We start from the raw sequence: 15,933 nt of genomic DNA on the forward strand, positions 1-15,933 counted from the left end.
AAGTTATAATAATATAATAATAATAGGTTGAGAACCATTGTAAAGGTAACGAACAAGTGTGCTCGTTCTTCAGCCTAGGGATGCATCCCGCAGTCTAAGCGTGCTGGAATTCACTCGGAAACAAACAACAACAGTGAACCTTCAGGAGTGGCAATCCATCATTGAAATAGGTTGCACTGCATCTGTGTACAGCTTGATATTAAAAAAAGGAAAAGCAACCTAAGCAGAAGTCTTTTGGCAGTCGATGGAACAGGAATTTGGACTTCCAATTTGCTGCACTGCCTCTCCTGCTTTGGTTCCTGACTCGTAAGCATCCCTCTTGAATTTGCATCTGTTTATCCCTGTTTATCGGATTCAGGAAGCCTGCTGGCACTCAGGGTGTCTCACCAAACGTGCAGTGTCCGTTTTATTACGTGTGCAATGGGGATGCACAGCCTCCGATATACCCAGATAGTGAGAAAACAGAGGCACTCGGTCCATTGGGAAGCTGAAACACCAAAGCACAAGGCAGGATTGGGGCAAAGCTGTGTACCAAGGCAAGGGGAGCGCCGGATAGCGGGCATCAGGTTGACATAAAGGGGGAAAACGTCCACTATGGTTTTGGAAAGGCTCGTCTTTTCCATCCGCATGAACTTGGCGATAAATCAGCGCTCTCGCATTCTCTCTCGGCAGCGAATGGTTGAGGGTCACATGGGCGACGGAACAGAAAAGGGTAGCGGGGCTGAAACGCCGCTAACAAGGCAGCCTTTCCAAAAATGCGTGGCTGGGAAAGGCCGACCATGTGCAAGGTGCACCCATGCACGACTAACAGCCAGCCGCAGCAAGGATCTTCTCCCCCGTTACATATCTCACAATGTTTGGGTGTGAAAGCTGCAAAAAGCAACTTAACCAGGAGGACTGCGTTTTAAGGGGATATGTTTTAAGGCAGTGTTTCTCAACCTGGGGGTCGCGGCCCCTGGGGGGGTCGTGAGGGGGTGTCAGGAGGGTCACCAAAGACCCTCAGAAAACACAGTATTTTCTGTTGGTCAGTGGGGGTGCTGTGTGGGAAGTTTGGCCCAATTCTATCATTGATGGGGTTCAGAAGCAGGGAGAGGGGAGCAGGCATGGTAGCATGATGCGCATGCGCCAGTGAGGAAGAGCGTGCAAGGCTGGAGGAAAGCTCGCACCAGTGATTCACTTCTGTGTGAGAGGTTTGTCCCAATTCTATCGTTGGTAGGGTTCAGAAACAGGGAAAGGAGAGCAGGCATGTCAGCATTGTGCGCATGCGCCAGTGAGGAAGAGCGTGCAAGGCAAGAGGGAAGCTCTCACCAGTGATTCACTTCTGTGTGGGAGGTTTGGCCCAATTCTATCGTTGGTGGGGTTCAGACGCAGGGAGAGGAGAGCAGGCATGGCAGTGTGGTGCGCATGCGCTGGTGAGGAAGAGCATGCAAGGCTGGAGGGAGGCTCACACCAGTGATTCCCTTCAAGGCATGAGGTTTCTGTGTAGGAGGTTTGGCCCAATTCTATCATTGGTGGGGTTCAGACGCAGGGAGAGGAGAGCAGGCATGGCAGTGTGGTGCGCATGCGCCGGTGAGGAAGAGCATGCAAGGCTGGAGGGAGGCTCGCACCAGTGATTCACTTCAAGACATGGAAGGTCTGTGTGGGAGGTTTGGCCCAATTCTATCATTGGTGGGGTTCAGAAACAGGGAGAAGAGAGCAGGCATGGCAGCATAGTGCGCATGCGCCAGTGAGGAAGAGTGTGCAAGGCTGGAGGAAGGCTCGCACCAGTGATTCACTTCAAGACATGGAGGTTCTGTGTGGGAGGTTTGCCCAATTCTATCGTTGGTGGGGTTCAGATGCAGGGAGAGGAGAGCAGGCATGGCAGTGTGGTGCGCATGCGCCGGTGAGAAAGAGTGTGCAAGGCTGGAGGGAGGCTTGCACCAGTGATTCATTTCAAGGCATGGGGTTCTGTGTGGGAGGTTTGGCCCAATTCTATCATTGGTGGGGTTCAGAAGCAGGGAGAGGAGAGCAGGCATGGCAGCGTGGTGCACATGCGCCAGTGAGGAAGAGCATGCAAGGCTGGAGGAAGGCTCGCACCAGTGATTCACTTCAAGACATGGAGGTTCTGTGTGGGAGGTTTGCCCAATTCTATCATTGTGGGGTTCAGAAGCAGAGAGAGGAGAGCAGGCATGGCAGCATGGTGTGCATGCGCCGGTGAGGAAGAGCATGCAAGGCTGGAGGGAGGCTCACACCAGTGATTCCCTTCAAGGCATGGGGTTTCTGTGTAGGAGGTTTGGCCCAATTCTATTGTTGGTGGGGTTCAGAAGCAGGGAAAGGAGAGCAGGCATGTCAGCATGGTGCGCATGTGCCAATGAGGAAGAGCGTGCAAGGCTGGAGGGAGGCTCGCACCAATGATTCACTTCAAGGCATGGGATTTCTGTGTAGGAGGTTTGGCACAATTCTATCGTTGGTGGGGTTCAGAAGCAGGGAGAAGAGAGTAGGCATGGCAGCATGGTGCGCATGCGCCAGTAAGGAAGAGTGTGCAAGGCTGGAGGGAGGCTCGCACCAGTTATTCACTTCAAGGTGTGGGAGGTTTGACCCAATTCTATCCTTGTTGGGGTTCAGAAGCAGGGAAAGGAGAGCAGGCATGTCAGCATGGTGCGCATGTGCCAGTGAGGAAGGGCATGCAAGGCTGGAGGGAGGCTCGCACCAGTGATTCACTTAAAGGCATGGGGGCTCTGTGTGGGAGGTTTGGCCCCATTCTATCCTTGGTGGGGTTCAGAAGCAGGGAGAGGAGAGCAGGCAACGCAGCATGGTGCGCATGCGCCGTTGAGGAAGAGCATGCAAGGCTGGAGGGAGGCTCGCACCAGTGATTCACTTAAAGGCATGGGGGTTCTGTGTGGGAGGTTTGGCCCCATTCTATCCTTGGTGGGGTTCAGAAGCAGGGAGAGGAGAGCAGGCAACGCAGCATGGTGCGCATGCGCCGTTGAGGAAGAGCATGCAAGGCTGGAGGGAGGCTCACACCAGTGATTCAACTTAAAGGCGCGCCAGTGAGGAAGAGCCTGCAGAGATATTTCTGCCAAATTTGATCCAGTGAATGAAAATATCAGATATTTACATGACGATTCATAACAGTAGCAAAATTACAGTTACCATGACCAACAGAAAACACTAGAAGGGTTTGGTGAGCACTGATCTTGAGTTTGGGAGTTGTAGTTCACCTACATCCAGAGAGCACTGCGGATTCAAACGATGGATATGGACCAAACTTGGCACAAATACTCCATATACCCAAATATGAACACAGATGGAGTTGGGGGGGAATAGGCCTTGATATTTGGGAGTGGTAGTTACTGGGCTTTATAGTTCACTTATAATCAAAGAGCAGTCTGAACTCCACCAATGATGAAATTGAACCAAACTTGGCAAACAGGACTCCCATGACTGACAGAAAACACTAGAAGGGTTTGGTGGGCATTGGTCTTGAGTTTGGGAGTTGTAGTTCACCTACAGAGAGCACTGTGGATTCAAACAATGGATATAGACCAAACTTGGCACGAATATTCCATATGCCCAAATATGAACACAGATGGAGTTTGGGGAAAATAGCCCTTGATATTTGGAATTTATAGTTCACCTACAATCAAAGAGCATTCTGAACTCCACCAATGTTGAAACTGAATCAAACTTGGCACCCAGGACTCCCAACAAAAAACACTAGAAGGGTTGGTGAGCATTGACCTTGAGTTTGGGAGTTGTAGTTCACCTACATCCAGAGAGCGCTGTGGACTCAAACAATGATGGATCTGGACCAAACTTGGCACGAATATTTCATATGCCCAAATATGAACACAGGTGGAGTTTGGGGGAACACAGATGGAGTTTGGGGAAAGTAGACCTTGATATTTGGGAGTTGTAGTTACTGGGGTTTATAGTTCACCTACAATCAAAGAGCATTCTGAACTCCACCAATGTTGAAACTGAATCAAACTTGGCACCCAGGACTCCCATGACCAACAGAAAACACTAGAAGAGTTTGTTGAGCATTGTCCTTGAGTTTGGGAGTTGTAGTTCACTTACATCCAGAGACTACCATGGACTCAAACAATGTTGGATCTGGACCAAACTTGGCACAAATATTTCATATGCCCAAATATGAACACAGATGGAGTTTGGGGACAATAGACCTTGACATTTTGGAGTTGTAGTTACTGGGATTTATAGTTCACCTATAATCAAAGAGCATTCTGAACGTCATCAACGATAAGATTGGGGCAAACTTCCCACACAGAACCCCGATGACCAACAGAAAATACTTAAGGCCATGCATTCCACCAGGGCAAGAAAACGTAATCAAAACCCTCCTGACAAAGAGCCATCCAGCCATAGATATAGATATAGATTGATATGATTCACACACACAGAGATATAGTATCATAGATTTGAAAGGGACCCCTAAAGAAGGACAATGATATGTTGCATGTTCCAGAGTAGGCAAACCAGACTCTCTCCACATCAACACTGACAAAGAAACAGCAAGAAATACTGTTTACCCACAAGCAGAAAGAAATTACATATATTACAAATCAACACTTTCTCATTGTTTTCCAAATCATCAGACTGGGCCACAGCAACGCCTGGCAGGGGACAGCTACTTGACTATGGAAATAGATTGTGCATCGCATATGCCTGCAGAATATCAGTCCCGTTCCGTTGTAACCTGCTGTTTGTATCGTAATGCGCGTATCATTGTCCTCTTCCCACAACGCTGCTCTGGTTCTTGTCCAACCGAGGCTCTGACAGTCTCCTGTGCCAAAGGGGGCATGAGCAGGCAATCCCGTGCCAGGCGTTGGCATCCCGAGAAGTCTTCCGGGAGCGAGGGAAGGGACATATGCCCAGGGTCCCTTGGCAGAACGAGAAAGCCTTGGCAGGGACGCCACTGGCTGGGGCAAGGCCAGCAATGCTTCCCTCCATCCCGCCCCAGGACACGTGGGTTTAGCTTGCACCGAAGCACCAGGCACGGCCGAGATCTCTATTGACCCTTCGAAACCATCCTTTGTTTATACATGCAGCATCTCGACTGTCCCTTCATCCTGACTCCTTCGAAGTCATGCCATCAATGTCAACATGGGACACATACCTGTCATGTTATGGGTTAAAGTAGTGGTTCTCTACCTTCCTAAGGCTGAGACCCCTTAATACAGCTCCTCATATTGTGGTGACCCACAACCATAACACTATTTGTGTTGCTACCTTGTAATTTTGCTATTGTATGAATCGTCATGTAAATATCTGATATGCAGGATGTATTTTCATTCCCTGGACCAAATTTGGCACATATACACCATACTGGTGGGGTTGGGGAAGGGGTGGATTTTGTCATTTGGGAGTTGTTGTTCCTGGGATTTGTAGTTCACCCACAATCCAAGAGCATTCTGAACCCCACCAACAATGCAACTGAACCAAACTTGGCACACAGAACTCCCATGACCAACAGAAAATACTGGAAGGGTTTGTTAGCATTGAGCTTGAGTTTGGGAGTTGTAGTTCACCTACATCCAGAGAGCACTGTGAACTCAGACAATGATGGGTCTGGACCAAACTTGGCATGGATACTCAATATAACCAAACTTAGCACACAGAGCTCCCATGACCAACAGAAAATACTGGAAGGGTTTGTTGGCATTGACCTTGAGTTTGGGAGTTGTAGTTCACCTTCATCCAGAGAGCACTGTGGACTCAGACAATGATAAATCTGGACTAAACTTGATACAAATACTCAATATGCCCAAATGTGAACACTGTGGAGTTTGGGGGAAATAGACCTTGACATTTGGGAGGTGTAGCTGCTGGGATTTATAGTTCACCTACACTCCGGCCCAGGAGGTCTCTTCCAACTCTTTGATTCTATGATTCTATGATTCTATGATTCTGAACCTCAACAACAATGGAATCGAAAATACTGGAAGGGTTTGTTGGCATTGACCTTGAGTTTGGGAGCTGTAGTTCACCTACATCCAGAGAGCACTGTGGACTCAGACAATTATAAATCTGGACCAAATTGCCAATATGCCAAAATATGAATACTTGTAGGGTTAAAGAGGGATTGATTTTGGCATTTGGGAGTTGTAGTTTCTGGGATTTATAGCTCACATACAACTCCCCTAACAATGGAATTGAACCAAACTTGGCACACATAACTCCCAAGACCAACAGAAAATACTGGAAGCATTTGGTGGGCATTGATTTTGAGTTTGGGAGTTGTAGTTCACCTACATTCAGAGAGCATTGTGGAGTCAGACAATGATAAATCTGGACTAAACTTGACACAAATACTCAATATGCCCAATGTGAACACTGGTGGAGTTTGGGGGAAATAGGCCTTGGCATTTGTGAGTTGTAGTTGCTGGGATTTGTAGTTCACCCACAATCCAAGAGCATTCTGAACCCCACCAATAATGGAATCGAACCAAACTTGGCACACAGAACTCCCAAGACCAACAGAAAAGGGTTTAATGGAAGGGTTTAATGTATTGTCGAACGCTTTCATGGTCAGAATCACTGGGTTGTTGTAGGTTTTTCCGTGCTATATGGCCATGTTCTAGAGGGATTTTCTCCTGATGTTTCGCCTGCATCTATGGCAAGCATCCTCAGAAGTAGTGAGGATGCTTGCCATAGATACAGGCGAAACGTCAGGAGAAAATCCCTCTAGAACATGGCCATATAGCACGGAAAAACCTACAACAACCCACTGGAAGGGTTTGTTGGCATTGACCTTGAGTTTGGGAGTTGTAGTTCACCTACATTCAGAGAGCACTGTGGACTCAGACAATGATAAATCCGGACCAAACTTGACACAAATACTCAATATGGCCAAATGTGAACACTGGTGGAGTTTCGGGGAAATAGGCCTTGACATTTTGGAGTTGTAGTTGCTGGGATTTGTAGTTCACCCACAATCCAAGAGCATTCTGAACTCTACCAACGATGGAATTGAACCAAACTTGGCACACAGAACTCCCATGACTAACAGAAAATACTGGAAGGGTTTTGTGGGTATTGACCTTGAGTTTGGGAGTTGTAGTTCACCTACATCGAGAGAACACTCTGGACTCAAACAATGATGGATCAGGACCAAACATGGTACAAATGCTCAATATAATCAAATGTGAACACTGGTGGAGGTTGGGGAGAATAGACCTTGACATTTGTAGTTGCTGGGATTTATAGTTCACCTAAAATCCAAGAGCATTCTGAACCCCACCAACGATAGAATTGGGCCAAACTTTCCACACAGAACCCCCTTGACAAACAGAAAATACTGTGTCTTCTGATGGTGACCCCTCTGACACCCCCCTCACGCCCCCCCCCCCCCCCCCCCGGGGTCCCAACCCCAGATTGAGAAAGACTGGGCTATAGAGTAACATACAGAGCTTCAAGGCAGACCAAACATTCAAGGGAATCCAAGAATGGAGGAAACCACCAAAGACTGTTTACATCAGAGATTGAGATGCATGATCAATAAACCATCGAACTGGATGTGCATCCGTTTGAACGCAGCGGGCCTTTGATAAACCTCCATCCCGACGACGCATGCCATGTGGAGTTTGCTTTGGCCTCGTTTCCAACAGACCTCCCAACCTCTGAGGATGCCTGCCATAGATGTGGGCCAGTTAACACCTCCCAACAAAGGATACCCCCAGGCAGGAAGCAGCCAGATCTTGAAGCAAGGCTTTGCAATGCTAATCAAGGTGATTAATTGCAACATTCACACCTGACTCCAGCAGGCAAGAGTTCTTTCTCCCACCCTGGACATTATAAACCCCACTTTCCCAGTTTCCAAGTGCCAGCTAACACCTCCCAACAAAGGATTCCCCCAGGCAGGTTTTGAAGCTGCAAGGCCATTCAATGCTAATGAAGGTGGCCATTTGAAACACTCACACCAACCTCCAACAGACAAGAGTTCTTTCTCCCACCCTGGACATTCCACAGATATATAAACCTCCCTTGTCTCGTTTCCAATATACCTCACAACCTCTGAGGCATCTGCCATAGATGTGGGCGAAATGTCAGGAGGGAATGCTGCTGCAACATGGGCAGACAGCCCCGGAAAACTCACAGCAACCCATTTGCTTTGGCCGTGTGTTATCCCGTAAAGTATTATCTGCAAAACGGTGAGCGAGGTCTCGCTTGCGGGCTGGCCCAGCACAGATCCAAAGGCATTGTGTGCCGACATAGCGATGCCAACATGATGTGTTTAGTATGCTGCCAAGGCCAATCGGACGACAGCGCGCTGACACTCACACTCCATGCGCAGTGCCAATTTCACATACTTCCAAGCAAAAGGAGAGGAGGAAGGATGGGGATGGTAATATTAATGAAAGAATCGCAGAAATATAGAGTTGGAAGAGATCCCAAGGGCCATCCAGACCAACTCGCAGCCATGCCAGGAAAGCAAAATGAAAGCACCCTATTGAATTATAATAATAATAATAATAATAATAATAATATTGTTATTATTATTATTTCTTATTATTAATTTAGTATTTATTTATTGTTATTTATTAATTATTCAAAATTACTAGTTATTAATGATTAGTAATGATTTACTAATCATTACTAATCATTAATAACTAGTAATTTTGAATAGTAATGATTAGTAATTTGTTATGCTATTGTTTTATTGAGGCCTTGGCCTTTGTAAGCCACATCGAGTTCTTCGGGAGATGCTAGCGGGGTACAAATAAAGTTAATAATAATAATGATAATAATAATAATAATAATAAATAATTAGTAATAATTAGTAATTATTATTTACTAAGACTAGTATTAGTATTATTTCTTATTACTAATTTAGTATTTATTTATTGTTATGTATTAATTACTAATAATTACTATGTATTAATTATTAGTAATTATTAGTAATTATTATTTATTAAGAGTAGTATTAGTATTATTTTTTATTATTAATTTAGTATTTATTTATTGTTATGTATTAATTACTCATAATTACTATTTATTAATTATTAGTAATTATTATTTATTAGTAATTATTATTTATTAAGAGTAGTATTAGTATTATTTCTTATTATTAATTTAGTATTTATTTATTGTTATTTATTAGTTATTCATAATTACTATTTATTAATTATTAGTAATTATTTTAATAATAATAATATAATATATTATAATATTAATAATATAATATATTTTAATAATAATATAATAATATAATATATAATAATAATATGTTATAATAATATTTTAATAATCGTTTAAATAGTTATTAAATAATTATATATATTATTATAATATATAATAATAATATAATAATTAATATTATATATTATTAATAATATCTAATATGATATAATAATATTATATTATATATAATATATAATTATATATTATTAATAATATTATACATTATTATAATAATAATATAATAATAATATTATATATTATAATAATAATATAATATATTATAATAACAATATTTTTAATAGTTGTTAAAATAGTTATTAAATAATTATTAAAATAGTAATTATTATTAATTACTATTTTTATTAATAATAATTAATTGTTATTAATTTATATTATTATTATTATATTAGCATTATGTATTTCCTCTTGCACTGAGAAGGGAAGAAGGACCCTCCCTGGTTAAAACCCTTGCATTCAAAGATCCTCTGGCCGCATCATCATCATCATCATCCTGTTTCTTAACTTCACAACATTAAAAAAAGCAATTTAGAACACACAACGTACAAATATTCAACGAGAATTAAACAAACCACTCCATTAAAATCCATCCAAACTCTTCCAAAGTACAAAAATAAACCAAATACCCTGCAACGCCTCCCTGGCTCGCTCGGACGGACCTCCTCCTGCCGTAAACACCTCCCTGAATAAAATGGATTTGCGCCTGTTGTGTTTGTGTTTGTCGAGAATTGATTCTTGGAGAGCAGAGGAGAGATGCAGGAATCATCCAGAAGAAGACAGAAATCTGCAAAGGAGGGTCTGAATGAGGAAGAAATGGGGCCAATGGGGCCACTAGAGTCCAAAGAGACCCCTCCAGGACCACCCAATCCAACCCCATTCTGCCATAAAGAAGGGCACCATCAAAGACCTCCCAACAGATGGCCATCCCGTCGGTGAATAACAGAATCATAGACTTGGAACGGAGGAGTCTAGGGACCATCCATCCCAACCCTCTTCTTCCATGCACCATCAAAACCCACCTGAGAGATAGCCGTCCAGACTCTGCTTCAGAGGAGGAGACTCACTCATCATCATCATCATCACCATCACCATCAAAGACCTCCCAACAGATGGCCATCCCGTCGGTGAATAACAGAATCATAGACTTGGAACGGAGGAGTCTAGGTAACATCCATTCCAACCCTCTTCTTGCATGCAGGAAGACACCATCAAAACCCACCTGAGAGATAGCCATCCAGACTCTGCTTCACTCATCATCATCATCATCACCATCACCATCAAAGACCTCCCAACAGATGGCCATCCCGTCGGTGAATAACAGAATCATAGACATGGAACGGAGGAGTCTAGGGACCATCCATCCCAACCCTCTTCTTCCATGCACCATCAAAACCCACCTGAGAGATAGCCATCCAGACTCTGCTTCAGAGGAGACTCACTCATCATCGTCATCATCATCATCACCATCAAAGACCTCCCAACAGATGGCCATCCCGTCGGTGAATAACAGAATCATAGACTTGGAACGGAGGAGTCTAGGGACCATCCATCCCAACCCCCTTCTGCCATGCAGGAAGACACCATCAAAACCCACCTGAGAGATAGCCATCCAGACTCTGATTCAGAGGAGACTCACTCATCATCGTCATCATCATCATCACCATCAAAGACCTTCCACCAGATGGCCATCCCGTCGGTGAATAACAGAATCATAGACTTGGAACGGAGTAATCTAGGTACCATCCATTCCAACCCCCTTCTTCCATGCAGGAAGACACCATCAAAACCCACCTGAGAGATAGCCATCCGGACTCTGCTTCAGAGGAGACTCACTCATCATCATCATCATCATCATCACCATCAAAGCACTCCCGACAGATGGCCATCCAGTCTCTGCTTCAAAACCTCCAGAGGAGGTGACTCAATCATTATTGTCATAATCATCACTATTATTACTATTATCAAAGATGATGGTGATTGACTCCCAAAGTTGGGAGAAGTCTGACCTACTTCTGCCATAGGAGGACACCATCAAAGCACTCCTGACAGATGGCCATCCAGTCTCTGCTTCAAAACCTCCAGAGGAGGTGACTTAATCATTATTGTCATAATCATCACTATTATTACTATTATCAAAGATGATGGTGATTGACTCCCAAAGTTGGGAAGAGATCACCCAGTCTAATCTACTTCTGCCATAGGAGAACAGAACACCATCAAAGCACTCCCGACAGATGGCCATCCAGCCTCTGCTTCAAAACCTCCAAAGGGGGAGACTCCATCATCATCGTCGTCGTCGTCGCCATCACCATTATTATTATAATTATCAAAGATGATGGTGATTGACTCCCAGAGGATCAGACTTCATCATCATCATCATCATCATCATCATCACCACCACCATTATTATTATTATTATTATTATTATTATTATTATAAAAGATGATGGTGATTGACTTCCAGAGTTGGGAAGAGACCACCCAATCCAACCCCTTTCTGCCATAGGAAGACACCATCAAAGCACTCCCGACAGATGGCCATCCAGCCTCCGCTTCAAAACCTCCAGAGGAGAAGACTCAATCATCATCATCGTCACCTTTATTATTATTATTATCGAAGATGATGGTGATTGACTCCCAAGAGTTGGGAAGAGACTATCCAGTCCAACCCACTCCTGCAATAGGAAGACACCATCAAAGCACTCCCAACAGATGGCCATCCAGGCTCTGATTCAAAACCTTCAGAGAAGGAGATTCCATCATCATCATCGTCACCACCACCTTTATTATTATGATCAAAGATAATGGTGATTGACTCTCAGAGGAGGAGACTGCATCATCATCATCATCATCATAATCGCCATCACCATTACTATCACTATTATTATTAACATTATCAAAGATGATGGTGATTGGCTCCCAGACTCCATCATCATCATCATCGTCACTATTATTATTATTATTATTATTATTATTACTATTATTATTATTATCATTATCATTATCAAAGATGATGGTGATTGGTTCCCAGATTCCATCATCATCATCGTCACCATTATTATTATTATTATTATTATTATTATTATTATCGTTATCAAAGATGATGGTGATTGACTCCCAGAGGAGGAGACTCCATCATCATCATCATCATCATCACCACCACCATTATTATTACTATTATTACTATTATCGTTATCAAATATCATGGTAATTGACTCCCAGAGAAGGAGACTCCATCATTATCAATATCATCATTATCATCATCACCACCATTATTATCATTATTATTATTAACATTATCAAAGATGATGGTGATTGACTCCCAGAGGAGGAGACTCCATCATCATCATCATCATCATCATCATCATCATCATCATCACCATTATTATTATTATTATTATTATTATCGTTATCAAAGATGATGATGATTGGCTACCAGAGGAGGAGACTCCATCATCATCACCACCACCACCACCACCATCATTATAATATTATTATTATTTTTATTATTATCATCATCATTATCATTATCAAAGATGATGGTGATTGACTCCCAGAGGAGGAGACTCCATCATCATCGTCACCATTATTATTACTACTATTATTATTGTTATTATTATCGTTATCAAAGATGATGGTAATTGATTCCCAGAGAAGGAAACTCCATCATCATCATCACCATCATCATTGTCACCATTATTATTATTATGATCAAAGATGATGGTGATTGACACCCAGAGGTGGAGACTCCATCATCACCACCACCACCACCACCATCATTATAATATTATTATTATTATTTTTATTATCATCATCATCATTATCATTATCAAAGATGATGGTGATTGACTCACAGAGGAGGAGACTCCATCATCATCGTAATCATCGTCACCATTATTATTATTATTATTATTATTATTATTATCGTTATCAAAGATGATGGTAATTGACTCCCAGAGAAGGAAACTCCATCATCATCATCACCATCATCATTGTCACCATTATTATTATTATTATGATCAAAGATGATGGTGATTGACACCCAGAGGAGACTCCATCATCATCATCATCACCACCATTATTATTACTATTACTATTATCATTATCAAAGATGATGGTAATTGACTCCCAGAAGAGGAGACTCCATTATCATCATCACCACCATTATTATTATTATTATTATTATTATTATTATTATTACTATTATCGTTATCAAAGATGATGGTAATTGACTCCCAGAGGAAGAGACTCCATCATCCCCATCACTATTATTATTATTATTATTATTATTATTATTATTATTATTAAACCGTCCTGAGTCGCCTTCGGGCTGAGAAGGGTGGTATATAAGTGTAGTAAATAAATAAATAAATAAATTATCAAAGATGTTAATGATTGACTCCCAGGGGAGAAGACTCCATCATCATCATTATTATCACCACCATTATTATTATTATTATTATTATTATTATTATTATTATCAAAGATGATGGTGATTGATTCCCAGAGGAGGAGACTCCATCATCATCATCATCATCATCATCATCATCATCATCATTGTCGCCATTTATTACTATGATCAAAGATGATGGTGATTGACACCCAGAGGAGGAGACCCCATCATCACCATCACCATCACTATTATTATTATTATTATTGTTATTATTATTGTCGTTATTAAAGATGATGGTAGTTGACTCACAGAGGAGACCCCATCATCATCATCATCATCATTGTCACCATTATTACTATGATCAAAGATTATGGTGATTGACACCCAGAGGAGACCCCATCATCATCATCACCATCACTATTATTATTATTATTGTTATTATTATTATTATCGTTATCATTATGGTGATTGACTCCATCATCATCACCTTCATCATTGCCACCATTATTATTACTATGATCAAAGATGATGGTGATTGACACCCAGAGTTGAGAAGAGACCATCCAGTCCAACCATCGTCTGCCATAGGACGACACCATCAAAGCACATCAGAACCTTCAGAGGAGGAGATTCCACCATCATCCCCATCCCCAATACGATTATTGTCAAAGATGATGGTGATTGACTCCCAGAGTCAGTAAGAGACCCCAAGGGCCATAAAGGAAGACCCCATCCAGTCCCTCCCAGCAGGTGACCATCAGATGACCAGCAGGACAACACCATCAAAGCACATCAGAACCTTCAGAGGAGGAGATTCCACCATCATCCCCATCCCCAATACGATTATTGTCAAAGATGATGGTGATTGACTCCCAGAGTCAGTAAGAGACCCCAAGGGCCATAAAGGAAGACCCCATCCAGCCCCTCCCAGCAGATGACCATCAGATGACCAGCAGGACAACACCATCAAAGCACATCAGAACCTTCAGAGGAGGAGATTCCACCATCATCCCCATCCCCAATACGATTATTGTCAAAGATGATGGTGATTGACTCCCAGAGTCAGTAAGAGACCCCAAGGGCCATAAAGGAAGACCCCATCCAGCCCCTCCCAGCAGATGACCAGCAGGAGAAGCATGTTCCTCCATGAAGTCCATCCCTGGAGGTGAGAAGGACGGGGTAGAAATGCCCTAAATAAATAAACAAAGAGCTCTTCCAGCTAGGAAGTTCTTCATAATTTGAGTGGCATCTCCTTCCCAGGGCTGTATGGTGTCCTAGTCTCTGGGGCATCCTTTCCAATCGATTCCAACCTTTGATATCAAGCCTACCTTTCCTCCAAGCCTTCCCATCTCCAAATCTAGGATCATGTTGGGTTCCTCCTGCAATTGCTTTGCCCCAGAACTGGACACCTCTTTCCCAGGGCTGTATGGTGTCCTATTCTCTGGGGCATCCTTTCCAATTGATTCCAACCTTTGATATCAAACCTATATTTCCTCCAAGCCTTCCCATCTCCAAACCTAGGATCATGTTGGGTTCCTCCTGCAATTGCGTTGCCCCAGAACTGGACACAACAACCAACCGAGCAAGCAAGTCTTTGAATCCCAAGTGAGCAAAGCAGGAGAGAATGAATGAGAGGACTGGCTTCTCTAAGGATGCAAACCCCCCCTTGCTACTCACCTGGGGGGTCTTCCTGCTCTTCTCTTCTTGGGAGGAGGATGCAGATGGGTCTTCACTTGCCTCCAATACCTGGTCCCCTTCCTTTTCCTCTTCCTTTTCCTTCTCCCGGCGCCCTTTGGGCCCCCTTCCTCCGGCAAAACATGAAAAGAGATGGTGGGGGGAGATGCAAATCTCTTTGAGGGGGGGCACAAAAAAAGAGTCTTCCCCAACCTCTCTTCTCTTTCTCTCTCTCACTCTCTCTCCCTTCTTTCCCCTGGCAGATGCGCCCAGGCTCTGGCTTTGGAGAAGATGCTGCTAGCTCCACCCTGGGAAAGAGAGAGAGAGAGAGAGAAAGAGAGGGAGGGAGAGAAAGAGAGAGGGGAAAGGAGGGAGGGAAACAAGCAAAGCAAGCAAAGGACCGCGTGCTGCTCCTGCATTGAAGCAGGCGGGGGGGGGGGGGGGGAAGCAGGGGGGAGCAGGGGGGGTTACTCTGCTTCTCCAACTCCCTCCTTTTATTTAAAGGACCCCCTTTGGTCCTCTTCTCTTCTTTCCAAGCATCCTCTTTGCAGCATCCCCAGGAGGACCTTGGTTCTCATAGAAAAGGGAAGGATGGAGGTCTTGCTTTCCTCAAACTATGGCCCGGGGGCCGGATACAGCCCTCCACGGTCATATACCCGGCCCTCG

The 15,933-nt window shown here is 43.4% G+C and overlaps 1 protein-coding gene across 1 annotated transcript in view; it reads right to left on the reverse strand.

The window, feature by feature from the left end:
- LOC132764410 (sodium/calcium exchanger 1-like) overlaps positions 1-15,665 on the reverse strand; it is an 88,592-nt gene extending 72,927 nt beyond the window's left edge. The window contains exon 1 of the mRNA XM_060758416.2: positions 15,271-15,665. The gene's annotated coding sequence lies outside the window, so the exon portion shown is untranslated. The remainder of the gene's footprint in view (positions 1-15,270) is intronic.
- Positions 15,666-15,933: the final 268 nt, after the last annotated feature.

This window comes from Anolis sagrei, chromosome 12 (assembly GCF_037176765.1).
Source record: "Anolis sagrei isolate rAnoSag1 chromosome 12, rAnoSag1.mat, whole genome shotgun sequence".
In the NCBI taxonomy this organism is placed as follows: domain Eukaryota; kingdom Metazoa; phylum Chordata; class Lepidosauria; order Squamata; family Dactyloidae; genus Anolis; species Anolis sagrei.